The sequence below is a fragment of the Mustela lutreola genome, chromosome 2 (assembly GCF_030435805.1).
Source record: "Mustela lutreola isolate mMusLut2 chromosome 2, mMusLut2.pri, whole genome shotgun sequence".
In the NCBI taxonomy this organism is placed as follows: Eukaryota; Metazoa; Chordata; class Mammalia; order Carnivora; family Mustelidae; genus Mustela; species Mustela lutreola.
Window position 1 is genome coordinate 37,350,451 of NC_081291.1, and position 26,439 is coordinate 37,376,889.

Consider the following 26,439-nt stretch of genomic DNA (forward strand, 5'->3'; position numbering starts at 1 on the left):
GCAAAACGAGAAGTTGGATCCGATCATTCAACAAGCCCTTTCGCACCCTAGCATTTTATGGGCAACTTCAACATCTCATGGATTTCTTTATGACTGGGCTATGGCTGATTTTCACACACCCCCCCCCCCCCGTACTTTCCAAACTGTCTAGGACTGGCTTATATTATTTTTATAAAGCAAAAGAATCCTAAACATTTTAAAAGATTTTTCTCATTGTTACTCCAGCAGGACTTTCACAGGCTGAGGTCCTTCTGTTTCAGTGCTCATGTTCACTACTCTCCATGAATAAAAAAAAAAAAAAAGACAAAAATCTCAATATAACGAGGTCAGGGCAATTTAATGGCATCCTTGCTTGTTTGAAACAAATTCAAAATTTGCTTATATAGGGCAAAATCGAATCTGTGACTCTATTCAACATGATAAACATGGGAACTAAGCAGCCCAAAGATTCAGTCTTAGCCAAAATCTCATACCACATGGAGAAATGACCAATACTTAAATATTTAATATTAGCCTGTAATTTTTTTTTAACACTTCAAAGTTCAAAATTTCTGACAAAGTATCCCCAAGCCACAATTAACAAAAAGAGGCAAGCTTCCAAAAAGTCTTCCGGAGCATAAGTATATCCCTCAAAGCATGTCTCCTGCATGAGAGTGTTGGGAACAGTGACGTGCCAGTAAACGACAGCAGCCAGAGAGAGTTTCACTATTGCCCTGAACTGATGTCTGCTCAAAATAACTTTAGGGGGAAAAATGTGATTAGAAAATCATGGCATTTCCAGCACCCACGTATTAGCATGTCTGGACAATCACAGAAGAGAGGTGACAGGGTCTTTACAACTGGAGTTCCCTTCACAGGAGATTTACAAATACTTAACTGCCATTCCAACCTTCAGAGTAATTTGGTCATGGCCCTACTGGCGGTAGGTGGTCTACTAAGAAACACTTTCATCAGTTCATGGTTGCTCAGGACATAAAACGATGTATTCTTCCCATCCCCTGCCCCCACTTCCATTCCTCAGACCCTGGCAGCACTATACCTCTAGGATACGCCACTCTATTTGTTCACATCTCTTTATTTCAAATGCTACCAGTCTACTCAAAGCTGCGATCATCTTTCCCACAGCCTATTTCAACAACCATCTTACTAATTTCCTCACTTGACCAGAGACAATCTTTTCTTCACATAGGGGCCATATTTACATATCAGATCATTTCCTTCCCTTGTTTTAAACTCTCCAATGTCTTCTCATTTTCAGGGAATAAAACTTCAACTCTACCCCCTCTTCTCTTCTGAAGCCTCATTTCAGGATGGTCTTCCTTCCACTCTTGCTACTTCCCACACTGGCTTCCTTTTCCTTCCTTACTTTGCTAAGCCCATTGTCACTTGCTGTCTCTACTGCTCAGATCACTGCTTCTCTAGACTGTCACATAGCTGGTTCCATCTCATCATCCTAACTCAACATCCATGATCTTCCCTGACCACTATATCCTAAATAGTACCAACCCACATTTGTGTTATTCTCTCCTGCCCCCCATGTATTTCCCGTCTGATTCTGAAATTACATTGTTTGCTTGATTGCTACCTACCCCTCTACTAGAATGTAAGCTCCCTATGGAGAAAGACCTTGCTTGTCCTATTCACTGACGAATCTCCAGAGCCCAGGACAATGCACATAATACTCAGTGCCTTTTTGTCAAATGAATGCACGTGTTGTTTTAGATTAAATCGGGACCCAACTTTTTAGTGCTCCCTGTCCATTCAGAATCAAAACTCAATTTCTCGCCCAGCACACAAGTAGTTAATTTGCAGAAGAGACATATGCCTCTCTGTGAATATTTGCATTGTTACCCCACAACTAGGCTAGATTCTCTGACATCGAGCTCACTGCTCTGAAAGCAGAGTTCTTTGGAGAAGTCAAACAAAATTTAAACCTCGTTGACAAGCTCAGGTGACTTGTACGGTGTGTCTTGACTTGGAGGAACGACTGTGTAGGCTGTCACTGCTGGAAGTGAAGGGCTTACAGTCTGAGTGGGTTGATCAGTATATCACATGGACTGAGGCAGGTAGATATTTTTAAAACACTATGGAAATTTGCTAGGATATTCTGTACCCTTAGGCAGGCGTTCAAAGGGGGAGAGTTCATTTTGGGTCCAGATAAAGGCTCAACTAATTTTAAATGTGCCCAAATCAAGGTAATGTCATTCCGACTTGCAGAGTGAACCCTATAATGGTAGTGACAGTCAATTTTCTGCACAGTATCATGGTTTATAAATCATTTTTACAGATTCACCCTCTCTTTTGTTTCTTAAGGCAGTTCCGATGGTAGGCCAAAGGTAGTTATTATACCTACTTTATATTCTGTATACGAGACTCACAATCTAACAATAAGTAAATATTGAACCTCAATTTGGAATCTGGATCTTAAAAGATCAGTTTCTAGAGGTACTAATGAACCAACAACAGATATTGCAAAAGGCATTTAAAAAATCAACTTTGTTGAGGTGTAATTTACCTACAATAAACTACTCCCAATTCAAGTGTTCAGTTCATCAGATAATACATACACACTTTGATACCCATCACCACAATCCAGATATAGAACATTTCTATCCCCTTCATGTTCCTATGTACTATATTCTCCCTCTTACTTCCTCTCTCTGCCCCAGGCATCCACCACTCTGTTTTCTGTCACTATGCATTAGTGCGCTTTTTCTAGAATTTCACAGGAATGGAATCATATAGTCCAAACTTCTTTGTGTGTCTGACTCCTTCTGGCTCAGCCTAATATCTTTGAGATACACCCATGTTGTTGTACCTATTAGTAGTTTGTTCTTTTAAAAATTGTTTTATTTCAAAGTATTCTATTTTATGACTATATCCCCAAATGGTTTAGCCATTCATATCCTGGTAGATATGTGGACTGTTTCTTGTTCAGAGTTATCATAAATGCAGCGGTATGAACACTCCAGTAAAAATCTTTGTAGGGATTTGTATGTTTGTTCAGTTCTTTCCTATAAATACCTTGGAGGAGAATGGCTAGATCTTATAAGAGAGGTATTTTAAATTTTACGAAAACTGAAAGCTGTGTTCTAAAATGGTTTTACTATTTTGTATTCCCACCAGCAATGTATGAGAATTCCAGCCACTCCACATTCTTATCTGCACTTGGTATTGTCAGGCTTTTAATTTTAGCCATTTTAGTAGATATTTGCTGGTATCTCATTGTGGTTTGAAATTGCATTTCCTTGATGCTAACAACATTGAGTGCCCTCTTACATGCTTATTGCCCATTTGTATAACTTATGCAAAGTACAATTTTAGAGACATGAAACAGAAATAATTTTATCTCCTCTGTGCAAGACTTTGCTTTGTTTGAGAAGCAATTTTGAATAATGTGACCCCAAAAAAGGATATAGAAAATATGCAGACTATAAAGATAAAATATATTGAGGCTATGCTAAAAACAATGAAAACAATAACATGGTCCACATTTTATTCACACATTGTATTCTGTACTATGTGTTCCTCTAATGCTCTAAGAAACCAGGGGGCCTGAATTTGCAGAAAGGGGCTGAGACTGAATTAATTTGATCTCAGCAAAGGAGGAAAAGGCTTGGCTTTCTTCACTTCCAATTATTTCTCTCTTCCCTAGACTTCATTTTATGGACCATAGGCTCAATTATTCACAGTATCTTTTTATATCTAGCCTCGTAAAACTGTAAGGTGAATCATTACAAAATTAATATTCAACAGGCTTTATATAACTCTGCTTAATGCAATGCATAACTCAGATTTTTATCACCCTGAGGCCTCTCAAGATCTATAAATAAAACGAACTTAATAAAACACCATGTATTTTAACTCTAACATTACCTGCGCAATCTCAGCACCACAAAACCCCTCAATTTAGACTAGACAACCAGACAGACATTGATGACAGAAATGGATGGTACCTAAAAAAGGCCAGGCTGTGCATGAGCACTCTTAGGATGACCACGAAAGTTGTCCTCTAACACATTTGTTTAGAGGGTCTCGTGCTTCTAAAGAAAAGATTATTTTCTTCCAGAACATTCACACAGGAATCACTATGCATTTTTTTACACCATGTGACCCTCCAAAGAGTTTCTGACTCCTAAGTAATCATCACCTCGTAGAAGGAGAAAAAAAAAAAGTAGTGAATACATTTCCCAAAACCCATCCCCTAATCCTCACCCCAATAAATGTACATTATTTCCAACCTACAAGGAATTGCAAAGATCATTCAGTCTAGTGATCACATTTTACAGAAAAGGAAACTAACACCCAGACAAGTGAAATGACCAGTTTAAGGTTTGACAACCTATTGAGAAGAGCGGGGTGTTAAACTCAGGTGACTGACTCCAACTCCGGAGTCTCAGTCTTGTGATTTTTCTTTCCAAAACATTTTCCCCCCTCCTGTTTTTAATAGTTGTCTAGGATAGATGTAGAAATTTTATTTTCTTTCTTTTTTTTTTTTAAGATTTTATTTATTTATTTGACAGACAGATCACAAGTAGGCAGAGAGGCAGGCAAGAGAGAGAAGAGGGAGGAAGCAGGGTCCCCGCTGAGCAGAGAGCCTGACTAGGGGCTTTTTCCCAGGACTCTGAGATCATGACCTGAGCTGAAGGCAGAGGCTTTAACCCACTGAGCCACCCAGGAGCCCCAGAAATTTCGTTTTCAATAGTTATACAAGGTAGATGTAGACATTCCTGTCCTCTCTGATCTATTTCACCGTCCTCAGTTTTAGAGATACAAAAGCTAAGGTTCACAGCCATGAGAAAACAGGACGCATCCAAGGTTAGGGAGAGAATTAAGTGACAAAGCTGAGACCAGGGATCACTCCTTGTGGTTTATCACTCAGGAGTCCTCTCTTCAAGCCTGGCTGCCTTTCTTCTTGGTGGGCAAGATGGCTTCCTGTCTAATAACCATTAGGTGGTCATGGCATGTTACAGTCCATGCAGACGCTTCCATAATGAATAAGTTATGCCAAGATCGTTGTAAAAACCCTCTAGTCCTAGGTTTGCACCAAGATTCTAGAAACCACCAGCACCCAGCTGTTGGGAGGACACATGCTCCATCTTGACAGAAGACAAGTGACTTGTTTTTGTCATGTTGGTCTAACGTAACGTCATGTGTGGAAAGAAAGAGCGGCAGGGGGAGAGAGAGTTCTTCCCCAGACTCCCACATAAATGGATTTTTTCTTTGCATAATGGAGCTCTAAATAAATAAAACACAAAACAAATATTTACGTGACTATGGTTCTTGAGAGAATGGCTATAGAGTTTTATTCTTATTTGTATACTCTCCAGGAAAATGGGATTCAGCATGAGTTGTACAACAGTGAGGAGAAGAAGGGACCACCATTTATCCCTTTATATGTTCAGTGGAAGTTTCTATGTGTTTCCTGGGTGTCAGGCATACAGGCAAGGCTTCAGGGATGCAACAGTGCTCAGAAGAGAAATGGTTTCTGTCCTCCCATGAAGTCTGTTGGGAGAGATGGTCCATGAACAAGTGTGTAATGGGTATGTATACACAGAGAAGAAGTCAGGGTTTAGGGAGCGAGTGGGCCGGGCTGAAGAACTGTCCACAGCGTGGACATGCTGCAGGGGAAGGGGACACGATTTGGAACAGACGAAGGAGTGTTGGAATCCTGTCTCCTGCTGCAGGAGGTGATCTTGAGCAAGTCACTTGAATTTCCTTATCTGCAAAACAAAGCTCATCATCCCTACCCTGTAGGGACTAGGCCAGCTATCGAGTTAAAGGTTATTAAGCTCCCAGGGAAGCCTGGCCCAGAGTAGGAGTTCAACACATATTTGCCAAATGAACGAAAGAATCATTACTGAACATGCACTGGTTCTCTAATGGCACAAGGGGCACTAGGGCACAAAGTGAAGAATTTCACAGTAAAGAGACCTTAATCCTGTCTTCTACCACCTAGACAGAGAATATATACTCTATTCTACACACACACACACACGTGTACACATGTGCCTGTGTGTGTGTATGTATGTAACAAATACATAGCAAAATCATAAAGAACCACATTTGAAGTGGCTGAGTCAGGGAGAACTCAGCAACAGGACTGTCTAATAGAAAGAGGCCATGAGCCACAAAGGAGAGGCACATAGACAATTTCTAAATCTCAGGGGCTACATTAATAAAGGTAAAAGGCAGATAGAATAAAGTTTAATAATATATTTGACCCAGAGACTCCCTGGGTGGCTCAGTTGGTTAAGGGTCTGACTCTTGATTTCAGCTCAGGTCATGATCTCAAGGTCATGGGATGGAGCCCAGAGTCAGGCTCCTTGCTCGGTGGGGAGTCTGCTTGAGATTCTCCCTCACCCTCTGCCTCTCACCCAACCTGTGGTCTCTCTCTCTCTTTCTCTCAAATAAATAAACTGTTTAAAGACTTTATTTATTTATTTGACAGACAGAGATCACAACTAGGCAGAGAGGCAGGCAGAGAGAGGAGGAAGCAGGCTCCCTGCTGAGCAGAGAGCCCTATGCGGGGCTCGATCCCAGGACCCTGGGATAATGACCTGAGCAGAGGGCAGAGGCTTTAATCCACTGAGCTACCCAGGTGCCCCAAATAAACTGTTTAAAAAAATAATATATCTGACCCAAGATAGCCAAAATACTGTCATTTCAACATGTAACCATTATGAATTTATTAATGTGATAGTGATAGTTTGCAATCTTTTTTTTTTTTTTTTTTTTTTTTTTTTTTTTAGAGAGAGAGAGAGAGAGAGAACATGAGCATGGGGAGGGGTAGAGGAGAAGCAGACTCCCTGCTGAGCAGGGAGCTCAAAGCTGGGTTCCATCAGGGGATCCTGAGATCATGACCTGAGCTGAACACAGATGCTTAACTGACTGAGCCACCCATGCAACCCTATTTTTTTTTTTAAACTAAGCTCCAAACCCTGTGTGTATTTTATAATTACATTACCACTCAGTTTGGCTTAGCCACATGCCGGGTGCTCAGTAGCTGGCTAACGTGGCAAATGGCTTCTGTAGATAGCACAGTTCTAGAGGATTCTGGAGATATGAGAGTTAGCTGAAGACAGAGGCTGTCAGGTGGACGCATGGACAGGATAGGGTAGGAATGGGACAGGCAGGAACAGGAAGAACTGGTGTTTTTAAGTGTTCTCTCCTGGCATGGAGGCTTTATTGTAGCACCTGGGAGGTTCCTCCTTCTCTGGGCTCATTTGGCCTCAGGGAGTCCCTAAATCTGCCTCCTGCTGGTGCAGGGGCCACACGCGAATTTGGTGCTTACTCTTTGCTGGCCTCTTCAGACTCTCAGATTGTCCTTTCCTTCCTGGCGCCCCTCACCTGACACACTGCCCGGGGTAGGGGAAGCAGGGCTATGTAAGAGCCCTGATCTTCTTTGCACAGCTGGGCTCTAAGTACATGAAGACGATGCCAGGTAAAGACTTGAGCTAGTCCAGCACTGGCTCCCAGAGCCCGAGGCCTGTCTGAACCTCAGTTTGCTCTCTAGCTGCAGAGAGTTAGGAGCTAAGCGAATGTCAGAACCATTCCCAGCAGAAAGCCCTGTTCCAAGCAGGGCACACAGGCAGGCGCAGGGCCTGGCCCTGGGCACTGACATTTGGCAGAGAGATGGACTACGAAAGGGAAGGAGACAAGGGTCTGACCCTTTATGTGCATGTCACGGCCAAGTCCATTCTCTAAGGTGAGGTGGAGTAGAGAGACCTCCTCCATGTGGCCAAGAAGTGTGTGGTGACGTGAATGACAACGGAATTTGGAGGATGAATAAAGCACAGATGAGAGAGGAGTGTGTGTAAGGAGAGAGGCAGGAGCCCAGAAACCAAAATTCACCTAGCCAGCTGTCCCCCAACCACTGGTATGCCCTCACCTAAGGAAGCCTCAAGGGTCTCCTCCACCGGGGGGCCCATGATGGGTCACAGCAGTGACTGGACCTACACCCGCCCCTTTCTCGAAGTCCTGTCGGTCAATAAGGGGGCTGCAAACTCAGGCAAGCAACAAAATAACAGAAGTGAACTGGGCGAGGAGGCGGGATGCCCATATTCCCCACACCTCCCTGCTCTGTCCCAACAACAAAGTTACTATTGGTTGACAGAGGATGAATTTCAGAGCGGTTGCTCATCTTAGCTCAATAACATCTCTATCAGAATGCAAGTCCCCAGGGCACCTGGTTGGCTCAGTGGGTTAAGCTTCTGCCTTCAGTTCAGGTCATGATCTTGGGGTCCTGAGATTGAGCCCTGCATCAGGCTCTCTGCTCAGAGGGGAGCCTGTTTCCCCCTCTCTCTCTCTGCCTGACTCTCTGCCTACTTGTGATCCCTCTCTTGCTGTCAAATAAATAAATAAAATCTTAAAAAATAAAAAAAGACTACAAGTCCCCATTGCAGAAGAAGCCACCCTCTCACCCACCCCACAGTCAGTACGTGGGAGTGGGGCCCCAGGGTGCCTAGATCTTGCAGACTTTGCAGTTTTAAGTAGGGGCATTTTCCAGTTTTAAAATGGTTAGAACCATGTTGATACATTTTTTAAACATTGTACTGGGCCACACTGTGTAAGCCAAGGAAAACCGGCTGTGGGGCCATGAGCTTGAGATGTCTCCTCTAGTTCAAAGTCATGGTCCCGCTCCATCATTGGGTTGTTTCTAGCTTCTCATCTCCATTTGGAGGCTTAATTCGGATCAGGACCATGAAGGGCTTAGCATAGTTTCTGGCACATGGTAAAGGCAGTTAATAATGGATGTCAGCTAGCTCTAAAGAACTTCTGAGATTTATTTCTAACCTTTATATAGGGATCAAATCACAGGATGTCCCTAGAGACAAAACATCTGAAAGAGGGCTCCTCTCCCACAAATGGTTCCCTACATTGTCATTTCTGTTTCATGGCTTAGATTTATGTCACTTTCATTTTACTTTGTCAATTCAATTTGGTTGCACAAAGGAAGGGGGGAAAAAAGTTCAGCTCAGGTGAAAGTCTAAGTTGGTGTAAGTTTTCTAGAAAGCAGTTTGGCAATGTCTAGAAAATAGACTGAAAATAAATTGTATGACTTTTGACTCAGCAATTCCATTTTAAGGAATTCAGCCCAAGTAAAAAATGCCAGTTTTTCCTAAAGATTTAATCCCAAGAATTCTTATGACTATATAATCTATACCAGGAGCAGTTAAGAAGGGGCACCTGGGTGGCCCAGATGGTTAAGAGTCTGCCTTCAGCTCAGGTCATGATCTCCAGGTCCTGGGATAGAGCCCCAAGTCAGGCTCCTAGCTCAGCAAGGAGGCTGCTTCTCCTTCTCTCTCTACCCCTCCCCCCCTGCTTTTGCTCTCTCTCTCTTTCTCTCACAAGTGAATAAATAAAATCTTAAAAAGAAAAAACACCAATTAAGGAAATTAAATACCCATGAATATGGAATTGGTTGCAGAAGTTATGATACATGAAAATGTTTATCACAGCCCCCCATGACTTTCAGAGCACTTGCTAGGTTCACTGTGTGTCTCATGCAGTGAACGCCATGAGAGCAGGGTCCCTGGTCAGTCTTGTTTGCATAACTGCACGCACCACTGTTCATGAGTCAGCACATAGCAGACATTCATAAATATTTAAATACATACAAGATAGCTTGTACACCTTTCAGCACACTGCCTGTCTTACTGAATTCCAGTAAAATAAAAACATGAACAAGATGGAGAGTGTAGTACCCAGGGCCACCTTTCTTCAAAAGGTATTAATGTTGGCCCTGATCTGACGTAGATGAAAATCTCTTTACATTACATTAAAAAAAAATCCAATTAATTCTTTCCAAAGCACAGCTTACCATTTCTATCTAGATCACAAAATGTGTTTGGAAAAGATGTTTCCTGCCTTAGTAATGAGACACTTATAGTGTCCCCCACCACAATCCCATTGCCCTGGTTTTAGTCTTAGTCAAGGTGGACAGTTCTGGCCATGCTGACAACTCTCACTTCATGCATCAACTGTGTACCTTCTGCTTTTCTGCCTCTGAAGCAGGTAACATAAGGTACTAACCCTTGGGGTAACCTTCAACAGTGAGGGAGTGGTGGATACCCCAGCCTCTGGGCCTCAGGGTCCTGGCAGAGATGAAAACCAATTGCCCATAGAGACCATCTTTCTTGGTCTTTTCTCCTTCCCTTCCTCCCCTCTCCTGTTTCTTTTGCTTCCTGGAAATCTCCTCTCAAATTAGCTTCCTGCTTCGAAAACCTTGTTTCAGATTCTGCTTTAGAGGAACTCCGACTAAGAGAGCTCATAAGCAAATATCAAACCAATAAAAAGAATTATACCACAGAGCCCCAGAAAGCTCTCAAAGGTAGTAGGAAATAGAGTTCACCCATTTCTAGAATACATTCCTCCACTGTACATCTATTTAGTAGGCTGCTATAGGGGGCCACATGCGTGCTGGGTGTGCAAACTGATCTAGATAAACAGTCTATACTCATGGAAGTTGCGAGATGTTCAACAGTGACCACACAAACTATACAATGGAAGTACAGGAAAACATAGAAAAGATTAATATTGGGGAGGAGAAATAAATTGCCTCTGTCTTTCTGAGTTTTTTAAGGCACCTCTGTAGTAAAATACTAACAGGAGAAAAACAAGAATTTATTAACGTGTATACCTCATGTATACATGGGAGATACCCAGGGAAAAATGAGTCACTCAAAGAGGTGGCTTAGAATTCAGGCTTGAATACCATCTTAATAGGGAGAGGGATAGGGTATGGAGCCCCTCCAGGGATGGAAAATAATTTTTAGGAGATGAACAGACCCTTACAAGGTATGAGGTAGTGTCATGAGGAGGTATGATAGTTTGTGACAAAGTCTGTCTGTGTGTGGTGTTGACCTCTAGTCTCCTCTGCAATGGTTAAGACCCAACCTTCCCTGGCTGTGTGATACTCCAGGGGAGGCCACCTATTCCAAGTGAATTTCTTCAGGAGGACCTATCTTAAGGCAGATACAGGTAGTTTAGAGAAAGCCTCTTCCTAATCTGCTGCTTTTCAATGACCTAGAGCTCAAAATAATTTATATATCAAAGCAGTATATCTTGGGGTGGCATTTTCTATTTGCCTTCGCTAACCCAGTCTGAGATGATGTAGCATGAGGTAGTTGTCATTTTCTTTAGAGAGGGAGAGAGAGAGAGGGCATGAAAGGGACAGAGGGAGAGGGAAAGAGAATCCCAAGCTCCACCCAGTGTGGAGAAGCAACGATCTCTCACAACCCTGAGGTCATGACCTGAGCCAAAATCAAGAGTCAGACGCTTAACCCACTAAGCCACCCAGGCGTGCCCAGCATGAGGTTTTTAAGAAGACATCATGTAGACAGAGCCCTGTGGGCCAGTTAGATGAAGAGAAGGAAAAGGCTTTGATACTTCCTTTGTTTGGGAAGACAGAGCAAGGAAGATGGAGAAGTGATGGGCTGGCCAGGCATGTTAAAGGTTTAAAAGTCAGCAAAGAGTCTCCCCTTTCATCTCACATGAGTTAGGTATCCCCAGAACCGAACTGGTGCTTGGACACCTTCAGGGTACTAATTACTGAGAAGGCCAAAGCTGGCCATAAAGATTTAAACATGGCCCCAAGGAACATCCTTGCTGTCGGAGGCAGTGCCTGGTGGATTCCGTTCTTGTTAACCAGGGAGACTGTGACTCTTCTACTGGGTGGCAAAAAGCACTCTAACTTGTTTTAAAGACCCACAGCTTCAGGTTTTCAAAGACGTCACTTTAAATTGTTTTACCAAGAGGGCTTGCCCGTTGTTTCCTCCCAGCAGTTTTAGAGAATCTGAACCTTACAAACCTCGAGGGCATGCACACTCCCTGAGAATCTGAATCAGCCTGTTTCTGCCCAAACACGTGCACTTTTACACAATGCTTTGTATGCTAAGGAAATGCAATAAATACATCTTTGGTGCTTCTGTGTTCACGATCGATTGCCTTTTCTCTTGTAGTAATCTTGTAAGTTTGACTTCTTATTTTTATTATTCTCACTGCATACTAATACTTCAAACATTTTAGTAAATTATGGTTCTCTGGTTCCTACTTCAGAATCATTTAACTGATTTAATGAGCTCTATCTAATTATTGCATTTCACCTTTTATATGAGAGTGTAGGATTGAAAGAGCTGGTAATAGCTCAGACACCAGGAAGGGAAAGAAAGGAGTATGGGTAATGCTGGCCTCAGGACAATTCGTTTTATGCCAGCCTTAAGAATATACATATATATGTATGTAGATATATGAATACCTCCATTAATTAATTCATTCATTCAGTCATACATTTATTCTCTAGGCCCCAGCATCACCAAAGGCACAAGTCAGCATTAAACGGCTCCTTCTTTGGTCTGTACCCCTCCATGGGGGGTATAAAACACAGTGGTTAGGGACTCGAGCTAGACTGTGTATATTTACCTCCCGGCTTTACCATTTCTTAGCCCTGTGACTGTGGAAAAGCCAATTAACCAATGTGTGCCTCAGTTTCCCTATCTGTAAAATGGGGGTTATCATAGCAGTCCCATCCTATATGCGAACACGAAATGAGTCAGTACCTGCAAACCCAGTAGGAGTTTAGCATGGGGCTAAACACACACTCAGTAACTGTTGCCTCTTTCTTGTTACTATTGTATCCTGTCTTGTCTATAACACGGCAATTGTGGTCATCAATTTCTATCTTCTTACCTATCTCTTTAATTAGTTATTTATTATTGTCTGTTTGCCTCCTTCATCGAGTTATAGGCTCCATGAAGATGAACACTAGATTTCCTGTGCCTGGCACTGAGCCCAGCAAATGCTTGCTGAATGAATGAACTAATGAATAAATGACTCTCTTCTGGGACACATGACCCTGTCACTCTCGACAAGCCTTTCACTTCAGAGATTTCTACGGCACGTGTCTGTCAAATGCCCTTTGTTGAAATTCCACACAGTCTTCCACCCAGATGGTGCCGGTGACAAAGAGAAGGCGTTCTGGCGCACGGGAAAGTCATGCTGCCAGACGACAAGCCAATTCACTGTGTTATTCATCATCAGATGTTGTCAGCCAGGAAACCGATCGCTGTCAACTGAGCGCCACAGCGGCGGCTGATTTTTAACAGAAGCTAGGATCCCATTCTGAGAGACAGAAGGTGCTGGGGTAGGCAAGTGAGAAGTTTCTCAGGCTTGTCTTGGCTTTGCAACCTTGGGCCAGTCACTTCACCTCTCTGGGCCTTTCAGCTTCCTGTTTCTATAAATGAAGGACATGATTTACCAACAGTAATCCCCAACCCTGGTGGTGTGCCAGAATATTCTGGAATGCTTTTTAAAATAGGTCAAGGACACCTGGCTGGCTCAGTGGTTAAGCGTCTGCCTTCAGCTCAGGTCATGATCCCAGATCAAGCCCCTCATCGGGCTTCCTGCTTGGCGGGAAGTCTGTTTCTCCCTCTGTCACTCCTCCTCCTTGTGTTCCCTCTCTCATTGTGTGCCTCTCTCTCTGTCAAATAAATAAACAAAATCTTAAAATAAATAAATAAATAAATAAATAAATAAATAAATAAAATAGGTCAGCAGTCAAACAAGGGCCAGAGAACAAATACTTTAGCCTGTGTGGACTTTATGATTTCTGTTGCAACTGCTTCCACTTAGGTCCCCCAATGTCTAGTCCAAGCAGCTATACACAGTATGTATGTGAATGAGCATGGCTGGATGTCACCAGCTTGCCTGTGGCCATGGTTTGCTGACTCCTGTTCTAGGCCAGTGTGGCCTCCACAGGGTGACAACCAATTCTCTGCATATCTGCCAAAGCTCTTCCAGATGGTCTATAAGGGAACCACCACATTGAGCCTGCAAGTCTCCTTCCAGCTCTTACTGGGACCCGGAATTCTACCTTTCATCACCGTGAGAACTGACTATTCTCAGGCAACACTATTTAGACAGTAATTTAAATATTCCTTCAAACACCCATTTGGGTATTAGCTTTCCACATACGAAGTTTTCACTCTCTCAAAATTCAATTCTCTTCCAGGAGAAATTTGTATAGTTCTTTCCACTGTATTGAAAAGCACTCTGTTCTGTGCTTGATGTCCCTTGTCAGTTCTTTGTCAGTGACAATTTTATTATTGACTTGAAAATGAGAAATTTAACATTATCCCTTTTGAGCACTAAAGTGATACAACACAGGTGAGCCTTTACTTGAAGAAAGGGTTATACACACAAATGTGAATTTATGCAACAGTTCAGTTAAAGAGTATTTATAATTAGAAATTCCTTTGTTTAGGGAATTCCTGTTCCAATGAAATCATGACTCTTGCCTGACAATACATCCTGATTTTCTAGAAATACAGCCAGTTTTCACCTGTTGTCTCTTAAATTCACAGAGCACCCATTTTCATTCTCAAATATATCCAGACCGGATGATAAATTGCATGGTCATCATTTGTCGTGACCTTGAAAGAAAAGAGCAGCCTGAATCATGCTGGTGGGGCAGAAAGAACTCAGGCTTTCAGGCCAGGGAGAAAGACACTAGTGCCTTGACTCTGTGTCCTGACAAGTCACCTAGGTTCTCTGACTTCAAACTCCCCAGCTCTGGAATGCGGCTAATACTACCTAAGCACCAAGAGAGCCAGCACCTGAGGGATGAGTACTGTGGTTCGGACCGAGATCCATTTGACTCCAAACCCCATGGTTGGAACCACAATGGCACATCACTGGAACTGACCTTGGAGATTCCCAGCCAGCCATTCAACTGCAGACTGTAGACATGGGGTCCCCGAAATCCGCTTCCATCATTTGAATCCTAGTTTTATCATTACCAGTTATGTGACTGTGGGCAAGTCATTTGACCTCTTAAGCCTCAGGTTTTTCATCTGTAAAATGGGGTACTAACAATGTACACCTAGGGGTTTTAGTAGGAACAGACACAATAATAGAAGCGCAATGGCCATCTGTTTTCTTGTTTTTGCCTGCCCAGTAAACATGCTGTCTTCCCTTTGCACAGTCCCTTGATGCTCTTTATAAGAATCAAACTAGTCAGTGGTGTTTGAGCAGGAACGATACTACTCTCAGTTCCAAGGGGAGGGAATTTGACTGGTTTCTAAAAGCACCCCACTCTCCTAGCCATGACTTGCTTGGACATGGGTATGGGATTCACAATGGCTCAATGGGATCCCATCATGGGACTCACTGCTGCCAACTACAGCAGTCCCCTTCATCTGCATTGGTGTTCTATGGGCTCAGTTACCTAGAGCCAACTCTGGTCCGCAGACAGATGGTCCTCTAGACAGATTAGTTGATCGCAGCCTAACCTACCACTTCACAATGCCTACCTCATTCACTTCACTTCATTGCACCAGGCAGTTTTAGGCATTTTATCATCTCACATCAGCACAGGAAGAGTGAGTACAATACTACATTTTGAGAGAGAGTGATCACATTCATGTACCTTTTACTAGAGTATATTTTTATAGTCCCATTTTATTCTTATTTCTTACTATGCCCAATTTGTATATTAAAATTTATTATAGGTATGTATGTATTTTTTTTTTAAACAGTATACAGAGGGTTTGGTATTGTCCCACTGAGGGTCTTGGAAAGCTTCCCCCATAGGTAAGGTTGGGGGGATTCTGAAAAAATGGGAGCCAGCCAGGAGCCATTAGGCCACAGCACAAAGAGAGCCCCAAAACACGGAAGAGCGTACAAACAAAGATGCACCCACTGAGGCCTGAAGCTACTTCTGCAAGTTCCAGTTCCACTAGTAAATAAATTCTCCTGCTGGCCTAAGCCATTCTGAACGGGTTAATAGAGCTCCTGGCAAAGAGCGAACACTTAATAAATGTTAGATAACATTATTGCTAACATGAAAAGAGATCAAATTTCGTGTGCTACTTTTTCTTCTGTTCTTTTGCTTGGATTATTTATTTCATGGTTGGTTTGTTTGCTTTTTTTAAACTACAGATAATTTCAAATAGACACAAAAGCGGAAAGCAAAGTCTAATGAACTCCCATGAACTCCAACAATTATTAAATCAAAGATAGCTTTGTTTTGTCTATACTCCACTCACATCCCCCTTCCCACATTATTTTGAAGCCACTCTCCAACATGAACCTTTTCATTCAAATTTTCTTCCAGATCCTTTTATGTTCCTTTTTGTCGAAAACCCTGTTGGAGGCCTAGCATCATTCACTTTTTCAATTTTCAATTACTGCATCCAATGTGGGTTCATTTTTTCTCAGTGCCTCCCCTACATAGCCAGAGAGGCAGACGTTACTTGGGCCCTGTGGTGGACCTGGGTAACTTCATCTTCCTTGTCAGTGACATGGTCAGGAAGGTGAGTCAAGACTGGCACTGAAACATGAATGAAACTGTGCTGGGGAAGCAAGAGATCTCGGGGAAGTTTTCTGCCCTCCTAAGGCAGCCACAGGAAAAAATGGTCATTTCCCTGGGAATGTTGGACTGTCTGGACATGGTGCTCAGGCCTGAAACCCCCATATTTGCTTCTGGCTTGAGGCTGAAGCTCTTATCAAGGATGGCAAAGGACAGGGAGAAGGAAACAAAGGCTTCCTGATATGGCTGGGATACGACTGAGCCACTCGATCTGCAACACAAAAAGCCCCTCCAGCGGTAGGAACTTGATGTTCTGAGACTTACAAATGTGCTTCACTGTTTAAGCCTGTGTGTGTTCAGGTGTCTTGTTATTTGCTGCTGGAAGCACTCAACTTTGCCCTCAATACAGACCTGTGACCTCTACAGCATGGGTTTCAAAGACCAATGAAGGAACCAGTTTAGGATGGTGTAGCAAAAGGATTTTTTTTTTTTTTTTCCTGAGAGAGAGCATGTGCACATGTGCAGGCAGGGAGTGGGGGAGGGGCAGAAGGAGAGAGAATCTTAAGAAGGCTCCAAGCCCAGCACAAAGCCCACACGGGGCTCAATCTCACCCTGAGATCATGACCTGAGCCAAAATCAACAGTCGGGCGTTTACACTGACTGATCAGATGATTTCTTGATTTTCTGGCTTTCAAGAATCCAGTTGATTTCTTTTCTGATTTCCTCCGCACGGACAAGTTTGCATAGGGAGTCCCGGTTAAGGGGGGCTCTGCAGTACATGAGAACCAAGTCTGTCCTGCCCTCCCTAGCTCACAGCTTCTATCTCCTCTCAGCCAGCTGCTCGGGAAGAAGACAGCCTCCAGCCACTGGGGAGAAGACAGAGATGATGCAGACACACGACGCCTTTAGGACATACAACCCCCAAATTAATCCCTCACATCACGTCTTATTGGCCGGGATATAGTCACATGGCCACAACCCACTGGGTGGAAGGCTGAGAAATGTAGATAGGAGTCTGAGTGGCTACATGTCCAGTTCTATTCCAACTAGAAAAAAGGAGGGAAAAATTACTGGGGCTCAGCTAGCGGCCTCCACCACAGAAGAAGCAGGGAGGGTTAATTGATTTGGTTCGACTGACAGTTTTTAATTAAAACAACTTCAGAACATAAACAAGATTTAAGAGAAATGTTCTTGAGCACCACCCCCCCCCCCCGCCCCGAATGATTTAACAGAGCCTGTTTACTTCATCCCTTTAATTTCTTCTTTTTAGATGGATCTCAGAAGGATTCTGACAATCAGTAATCACCTGCTAGCTCAGTTTAATACCTTGGATACATGAAATTAATAACCGAACGTCGCCAACTTCCCTTAATTCCAAATGTCTTTTCCTCAATTAGACGGCATGACGGTGGCTTAATTATATTCTGCTTGATAGTCACCAGAATCCCATAACAAGCCCTTATTTCACAATCCTATTATTAATCAGAGTAATCCAATTTATGGAAAAATAAAGACAGACAAATAGAACAAAATGACAGGGCTGGCAAGGAGCATGGTATTCTGTCACCCAGCTGAAATGGCTGGCAGTACAGGGTTCACATAGTTAAGATATAAGCGAGACTTTGATTCAGTGGCAGCAGGTTTTAAATGATGCATGAGAAGCCACCAAAGCAAATCCCTTTCTCCATGGTCCCCTCAGGGTCAAGTACCATGTTTCAATTATAATTTCACCAAATTGCTGTGATGCAGCAAGTGTTTCAGATTAATAGCACTACAACATGGCTCTCTGTGGGACAGAATCAGAAACTCTAGTTCAGAGGTTTCTTGAAATATACCCCAAGACACTCAGCTGCAAAACACATTAAAGGCTCCAAGATGATGGGAATATTTCTGATCTGTATTCCCCAAAGAGGGTATTTTGCAGAAAACAAGTTTATCATTTATGGTAGCAAATAAAATTTCTCAGCACGTCCAAGGAGGCATCTTGCAATTACATCAAGAAGGCACCACCACGTGGTTCATTATGGAAATCCTATTTACATTAATAGGGAAGTCTACTGTTTTGCCAAGATGTGTCTTTCTCAAGCATGCTCATGAGGACCTTGCAAGAGATACTAAATTTTTTGGTTTGGCTGCTCATTTCAAATGACTCTATTGCTTAGAAAAGGATTTTGTGTAGAAAGACATTATTTGAAACTTTTGCCATAAATTACCAGTCAAGTTCTAAGATGTTGTCTTACAGGAGACTGCCATGGGTCAAATGACCATGGCCTTACAATACTGGGCATATCAAGAATAGAGAGCTCCAAAGGACCACAAGTTTCGTCCACACTGGTAGCTGTATTTGCATTTTCAAGCCTTGAAGTGAGCCTTTGGGAAATTATATTTTTGGCTAATACCCTTTGCCCACATTATCTTAAAGAAGTAAGAGCAACTTGGGATCTAACTTCTTTAGTGGTTCTCACTAACTCCACTATTTATGGTTCCAAGTAGAGGACAAAGGACATTCCCTAAAAGAGATGAAGGCTGGAGGACAAGCCTTTGGACTCTCTCTAGGAGCAATTTACCTGGTAAGAACGGCAGAAGACCAATTATTAATATACTCTGCTTTCTTTGACCTTTTCTCCTCCTAAACTGCATACTTACAGCAAGTGTGCATGTTCTACCTGCTCTGCTTGTGGGCTTGACAGAGGTGTTGTAATCGTCTATGGGACTAGTGGGTAAGGATCTACTATATCACCTCAACTCTTCCCAAGGTTGGGCTCCAAAGTCTAGATACGGAGAAGGAATATAATGAAGATAATTTTGGTTCAAATCTACAATGTGGCTTCATCATCGGTAGAGCTCTTATCTTGATCCTCACTTCATTCCTCCTTCCGACTGCAGAGAGATGGTAATATGATTATCCCTTGCAAACCCCACACCTGGTAGGGCTTTCACAGTCATCTTGCATTTGAGGCTAATTTATTTCTGCAGACATATTTGTATTCTTCTCTAGAGTCATCTAAGGACATATATTTCCATTTCTCCAACATGCTTATGGTTTTGTGTCTGTTGGAAACTCAACCAATGGTTTATAATACAGCTGCATGGGTACATGGAGTGTTTTTTAATAATGAGTTTGATACAACTGGTGAAATAAAAATTTAGGAGAAAAAGCAGATGAGCTCTAGGCAAGAGACTTGAAGTGATCCAACACACTCTTTAGTCAAAAGGCAGAAAGCCTATTCAATTCAGTAAGGAAGGCTGTTCCTTGCTTTGTCACTCTCACCCAAATATTTTTGATCTTTCAAGCCTTATCTCTTGGGCCACCTTCTCTCACTAGGTGGCTCCCCTCCTGCCATATAACTTCTTTTCCTCATTTCCCACCTTTCCTGCACAGTTCAAAAATTAGAGGTTCACTTCAGTCATCCCAGTCTTCTTCCAAAATACAAATGCTAAGGACCACCAGTAATGTACACAATGGTTTGGATTAATGGCTCTCCTCGCACTTTCTCCTCTGGGGCCTCGTCTTAGCTCATGTACCTGCTAGAGAATACTGTGTCCATCAGACCAAAACCTGTCCTAGCAAACTGAAGTTAATGTGTAAGGAAGAAAGAAACACAGTTCCTGGTAATTCATCTATAAAGCGTTTCTGACCCCAAAGCTACAAGTTTAAATGCTACATGGATGATTCCAACAGCAAATGTTCAACAGAGCAAAAATCAAAGAATTGGAACTGTAAGAGAAAGATGTTCTAAAACCATACAGCCCAACTGCCTTAAACACCAGAGCACGGCTGCAGATCCCAGGTGCCGCTCTATTTGCTCATTTATTTGCCACTTAGACACAGTAAGCATATGCCACCCAAGAGGCCATAATGAACAAGACCCACAGGGTTCCTGCCTTCACAGAGGCTACTATCTGTTTGGGGCAGATGGGCTGTTTAACAGGCACATAAGGCAGGAGTAAAATGTTGTGAGTGGAGAAAGGGAGGGTAGTAGAAAACCCTTTAGCAGAAGCAATTCATCCAGTCTAAGGATTGGAAAGGTTTTGTGAAGGAAATGGTTTCTAAGCTTAGACCAAAATAATGTGTTTAAGTGAAAGAGCAAACTTCTTGGTGCTAGAAGATAAAGTCAAGTTACAGGACGGCCTTACACTAGGTACGTGACCTTGGGTACATACCCGCCTCTTAGGCTATATAGCTCCTGATCTGTAAAATATATTAGGGTTTGGAGAACTTAATCTAGAAGGTTCCTTCCATCTTTATAAATCCTGGAAGAGACTGCCAGTCAGACTGCCATCTTCAGGCCATCCTTGACAACAAAAGGCAACTATCACACATAAAAGAAAATCAAAGAACTGAGAGTAGGGAGGTTATAATGGTGAATCTGGGAAAACCAATAAGCTCTGAAGTTGGACCATCATAGGTTCAAATCCTGGTTCTGCCCTTTACTTAGCTGGGTAATTCTGAGAATATTTCTTAACTTCTTGGGGCCTCAGGTTCTAATCCATAATATGGGAAAGACTATTAGAGTTGACTCTTGAACAATACAGGGTTAAGGGTGTCAATCCTACCCCATGTGGTCAAAAATCCACAGGTAACTTCTCAAAATGTAACTACTACTGGCCTACCATTGAGCAGAAGCCTTACTGATAACATAAATAATTGAATAATATATGTTTTCTATGGTATATGTATTATAGATTATATTCTTATAATGAAATAAGCTGCGGAAAAGAAAATGTTATTAAGGAAACCAGAAGAAATAAAAATGTAATTATAGGGATAGACTGCATAAAAAACACAACAGCTCCCAAGCTTCCCCTTTTACAAATTCCTGGAAAGAGAAAACCTCAACCTTCAGGGTCCCAAATTCAAGCATCCCAGGAAGGGCTCTAGCTGGTCTACCTGAAGTTAGGGGACTGGCCCTGGACAAACCAAAAGCTAAAAGAGAATAGGGTCCTGCAGTATAAAATGGCTGTTTTTACAATGACTAGGGAAATAGACCATGGCTGGGTAATTCCCAAAAGAAGGAGACTGAAGGAGAGCTGAATAGAAAAGCCAACAAATGCTGACTAAGTTTTCTCTGCAAAAGACACACCTAATTGAATAAATGAAACACATTCTTTTATAAAAGCTAATATTCTGTTTGGGGAAGAGAATCATCACCTGGGTGTCAGAAATCACTTAGCACACGTGCACTGGCTTTGCTTATGCCAACACAGCCTGGTGAACCTGTGGTTCAATGTCCAAGTTCAATTTCCTTAGACTTGGGTTTGTTTTCTTAGAAGATGGGGAGCTGGGTAAAAGCTGCAGCGAGACATAGCACTTTTAAAATACCCTAAACATTGAGAAATAAAGGTCTTGTCTTTTACCTGCCAAAAAAGAAAACAAAAAACAAACAAACAAACAAACAAAAACAGCTAAAGCAGCACTGTTGCTGAGAGCTTTTCTGCAGTCCTAAGAATATCACAGACTTAGGTAAATTGGGAATTACAGGGCATACCTTGGGGACATCTGAAGTGTGTCTGCTCCTGCACTTAATGATCGCAAACACACTCCCACAGGTGTGTGTTCTGTGAAGATGACTAATAAGGAGTAGGGAGGAGGAAGAAAAGCAGGAGAAACGGTAGGGGAAAAAGAAAGGAGAGAGAGAAAAAGGGAAGGAAGAAGGAACGGACAAACTGGAGGGAGACAGGAAGGTTAAATCAGTCTGATCTGGGCCACTGCTGTAACATCTTTCTTTTTATATTTTTTTAATTAAAAAAATTTTAAAAAAATTTTTTTTAAAAAGATTTTGTTTATGTATTTGAGAGAGAAACAGAGAGCATGAGCGAGAGAGAGGGCAGCAGCCAGGGCGAGGAACAGAGGGAGAGGGAGGAGGAGACTCGGTGCTGAACAGGGTGTCCAATGTGGGGCTTGATTCCACGACCCTGAGATCATGACCTAGACCCTGAGATCATGATCTGAGCCACAGGCAGATGCTTAACGGACTGAGCCACCCACACACCCCCTGCAACACCATTCTTTAAAGAGCAAACTTCATGCAGGCATTCACAGCGGAGAGTATTTTCTGTAAGCTCACTTACATCAATTCCCTTTTTATTTAAGGATGAAAGTTTTCACCAATATTTTCTGAAATATGTTGGGGGTGGCAGAAATTGCCAATCCATCCAGGGATTGCTAAAGGGTAGAGCTTGGGTCACTGCTTGAGAAGATAGCGTGGGATCCCCAGGGGGGCCCCTATGTAACATTGTGTCCCAGGGTAAAAAGTAATCCGTTCCTGGTCCTCTTTTAATACCTCTAAACAGCCCTCAGGCAGCCTCAGTTTGGTGCTGTTACATGTGTGGCCCATCTCTAAAACCAATTCTGTCCCCTGTGGTACAGAGAGAAAGCAGAGCCTCTGGTGGGCAAGCGGACGTAGACAGAACTGAGTAATACTGGTGTGCTTTCATTGCAATTAATATTCTGATAACATTCAATTTTAGGCTATGAAGCTTGTATTCCTTTTATAGTAGTTATGTGAAGTTACCTAGAAATTTTTTTTTCAAGTTTAAAAAAGGCAGCAAATTTAAAGAGAAATCTCAGAAGCCGTAGTACCAGATGTAACAAAGATTCAGTGGAAGTATCTTTTAGTCAGTGAGCATGTTCAAAGGTGAGGTCTGCGGGTCAAAGGAGACCTGATGTTCTAAATCCAAGTGAGCATGGGAGTAACAAAATACTCTGGGTGGGGAAAAGCACCATTTATTCCGAGACCTTCACCTGAGCTTCGAGCCCTACAGGCTGTTCGTCAGCACAACATTGTCCCCCATGAGGTGCTTATGTTGATGATGGTCATGATGATAACAATTTAGAGTCCTAAAGAGATTTCCTCTTAAAATCTTCAGTCTAAGGGGATATTGTGGAGTCCACCTTGGAAGGAAAGGATGCCAGTTATCCATACTGGACTAAGGGGACACTTCAAATGGACTGTAGAACTGCCTCATCTCATATCAATGGTCAAACCCTGAAAAACACGGGACCGTCCTGGGAACTAGTCACCAACAGGAACATTGCCCGGCACTTCATGCTGGGAAACTTCATGAAGAGGGGAAGACACAGAAAACCTGGAAACCGTTGGTGGAAAAACAGAGACGGGTCCCTTTGCCAACTCCTAAAAATAAAAGCAATAAATGTTAACCGACTGTGGACCCATAGAGCTATTTTTAAAATCAACTGAAATAAAATGGAAGACTTAATTTCCATTGTGATGACGTTTCTGAAAGCCTTGAATTGATTATTTCATTCGAAAGAAAATGTCATTTAAAAATAAAAGCCAGTTACATCCAACAAATAAATAACGAAGCCAGAACACTGGTCAGTGACCCTTTTGTGCATTCAGCTTACAGATTTGGTTCTCCTTGAAATAAAATATATATTATCCTTCTTTTCTTTTTATACGTGAAATCATGGCAACCATGTTTTTTGCATGCCCTTTGTTTCTCTGGTGTTGCTTCTTTATTTGGATTATTCTTCTATACCTGTGTGGTATAGGTCTTTCAAAAATACTGCCTTAAATCCATGTAAGCAAAGGATGGATATTCTTTTTTTTTTTTTTTTTAATGTAGAGTCCACACCCAGCCTAGAGCCCAACTCGGGACTTAAACTCATGACACTGAGATCAAGACCTCAGCTGAGATCAAGAGTCAGACCCTTTACTAACTGAGCCACCCAGGTGCCCCAAGAGGTGGGATGTTCTGAGCCAGGAATGGGAGGTTAAAAGGTACCTCAGTGCAATTACTTAGTATCTTACACATACAAGATCTCACCATAGGTACTATGCTATGAGCATTTCAATTTAATCCAAGACAAACACACCAATGGTGAAGAGCTATGGAAGGATGATTTAACAGTCCAAGATGACAAGGACGAATCATAAGCTCTTACAGGACGAACTGCCCAAACTCCCACAGGGGCTGGATGGGAAATGTACATGAGTGAAGGGTACCAGATACAGGGCAGTGGTGCTGGTACACACACACACACACACACACACCCACACACACACACCCCGTGGCTAAATGTGACAGCTCAGTAGAGCAGACATACATTGTTGTCATGTGGGAGTGGACTTTTTTTTCAAATTAGCTGGAAATCTGTTTGTTTTTCCTAAATGTAAAACTTCAGGTTTTTAACCACTGGCAACTAATTCAAAAAATTTTTTGAAACAGTATATGGATGAATGAAAACGTATTTAGAAACTGGATTCAGCCCGTGGATTGCCAGTTTGCAATCTCCACCATGTAACTAAGCTATTAAGGCTTGGAACTTGAACCCATCATTTAACTCTGTAACCAGAAGAAGCAGGATTTACAGCATCTTGGGCTGGGGGTGGGGAAGGGTTATCTGTATAAAGAGAAGAGAGGCAGAGTGGCAAAGACACTATATGGGGAGCAAAGGGTGAATGAAGGAAGCCCCAAGGCAGAAAAGGTGGCAGCATGTCCAGGAAACAATGCAAGTACTGTGTTTGGTTAGAAGTGAAACATGAGCATGGAAGAAGTCAGAGCTCTGACTTGGAATGCAACCGAAAGACCCGGTGGACAAGAACCTTGAAGTTTAAGCTAAGTTTAGGTTTTATCCTATTGGCAATGAAGATTTGGGGGTGCAAAGGTTGATGCCATCAAGGAGGTTTTCCAACAAAATTAACCCAATCTAACTGGAAGATAAAGAAACTCCAGGGGAAGTGTCTGGTTAGAAGGTTCCTGCCCTGTGTCAGGAGAGTCAGCTGGAGAGCAGAGGAATGGAAAGCTCAGGGGTGAGAGAAGACCTGTAGCAATGGATAAATCCAGAGGACTGATAAATTCCTTCCTCTTAGAAGATGTCAGAGATAACTTCTGTTTGGGATCTTCAGTATTAGTAGGTGTCCTACTGTGAATATTCAGGAAGACATTTGAAGGGGAGTTTAAGAGATGGTCCAGAGATAGTGATGCATTCTGGAGTGTTTATTCATAAAGGGATGGTCCAGGAAGAAATTGCCCAAGGGAAAGGCTTTAGAGAGAAGCATGAATCTTAGAGGATAAATGCCTAATGTCTATGTTTCTTCCCACTTACTTCAAAAAACTTGCTAAACTGAGAAATCCTTATCCTTGAACTTGTGTGCTCAAATGATCTCAAATATCTGCCCATTCTGTTCTATTCACATTGTTACATGTATCATCTAATTTAAATATGTAAACTCCAATCTCTCCGTAAACCTCATCTCTTCAACCCGGTTATGTTTTAGATGTAAAAAGGAAAGGAAAAGTAAACTCTTGAATAGGTATGGCCCTGTCAAGAATGGTTAAAATGTAGTCCTATTGGGCACCTGGGTGGCTCAGTGGTTAAGCAACTGCCTTCAGCTCAGGTCATGATCCTGGAGTCCCGGGGTCGAGCCCCTCATCAGGTTCCCTGCTCGGCACGGAGTCTGCTTCTCCCTCTGACTTTCCCCCTCTTGTGCACTCTCTCTCTCTCTCATTCTCTCCTTCTCAGGTAAATTAAAAAAAAAATTTTTTTTTAAACCCTTATTTAAAAAAAAGAGGTAGTCCTGTCAAAGGTTTAAGAACTGCCCAAGATTTCTTCCAGTATTGTAAGTAAGTAATACCAGAGCCATCATCCATAAATACATGTTATAGCCACAAAAAGCGAAGCCCCTTCAATCCAGCATTTATCTGCAGTGACCAGCTGCTTTACTTTCCCACCACAGCTTGGCTTTCTGAAGGCTTCAACCCATCTTAGAAAAATACCAATTAAAGATACATTCTTCTGAGAGCCCAGAAATAAACCCTAATGTTCATAACCAATTGATTTTCTACAAAGGGGACAACATAGTTCAACTAGGAAAGAATAGTTTTCAACAGATTATATTGGGACTAGTGGAAAGCTACATGAAAAATAATGAATTTGGTTACCTACCTCATAACATAAACAAAAAAATAACTGAAAGTATATTACAGATCTAAGTTTAAGAGCAAAAAAAAACCCTATTAAACTCTCAGAAGAAAACACAGTAGTAAATCATAGCACCCTTGAGATTTCTTAGATATGATACCCAAAGCAAAAGCAAAAAAAGAGATCAATAAATTAAGCTGCACTAAAATTAAAAACTTCTGTACCTCAAAGGGAAGTGAAA

General features: G+C 42.2%; 1 protein-coding gene across 2 annotated transcripts in view; it reads right to left on the reverse strand.

Annotated features, from left to right (window-relative positions):
• Nucleotides 1–26,439, reverse strand: part of FRMD4B (FERM domain containing 4B) — a 323,466-nt gene that overhangs the window by 236,328 nt on the left and 60,699 nt on the right. The window lies entirely within an intron of this gene.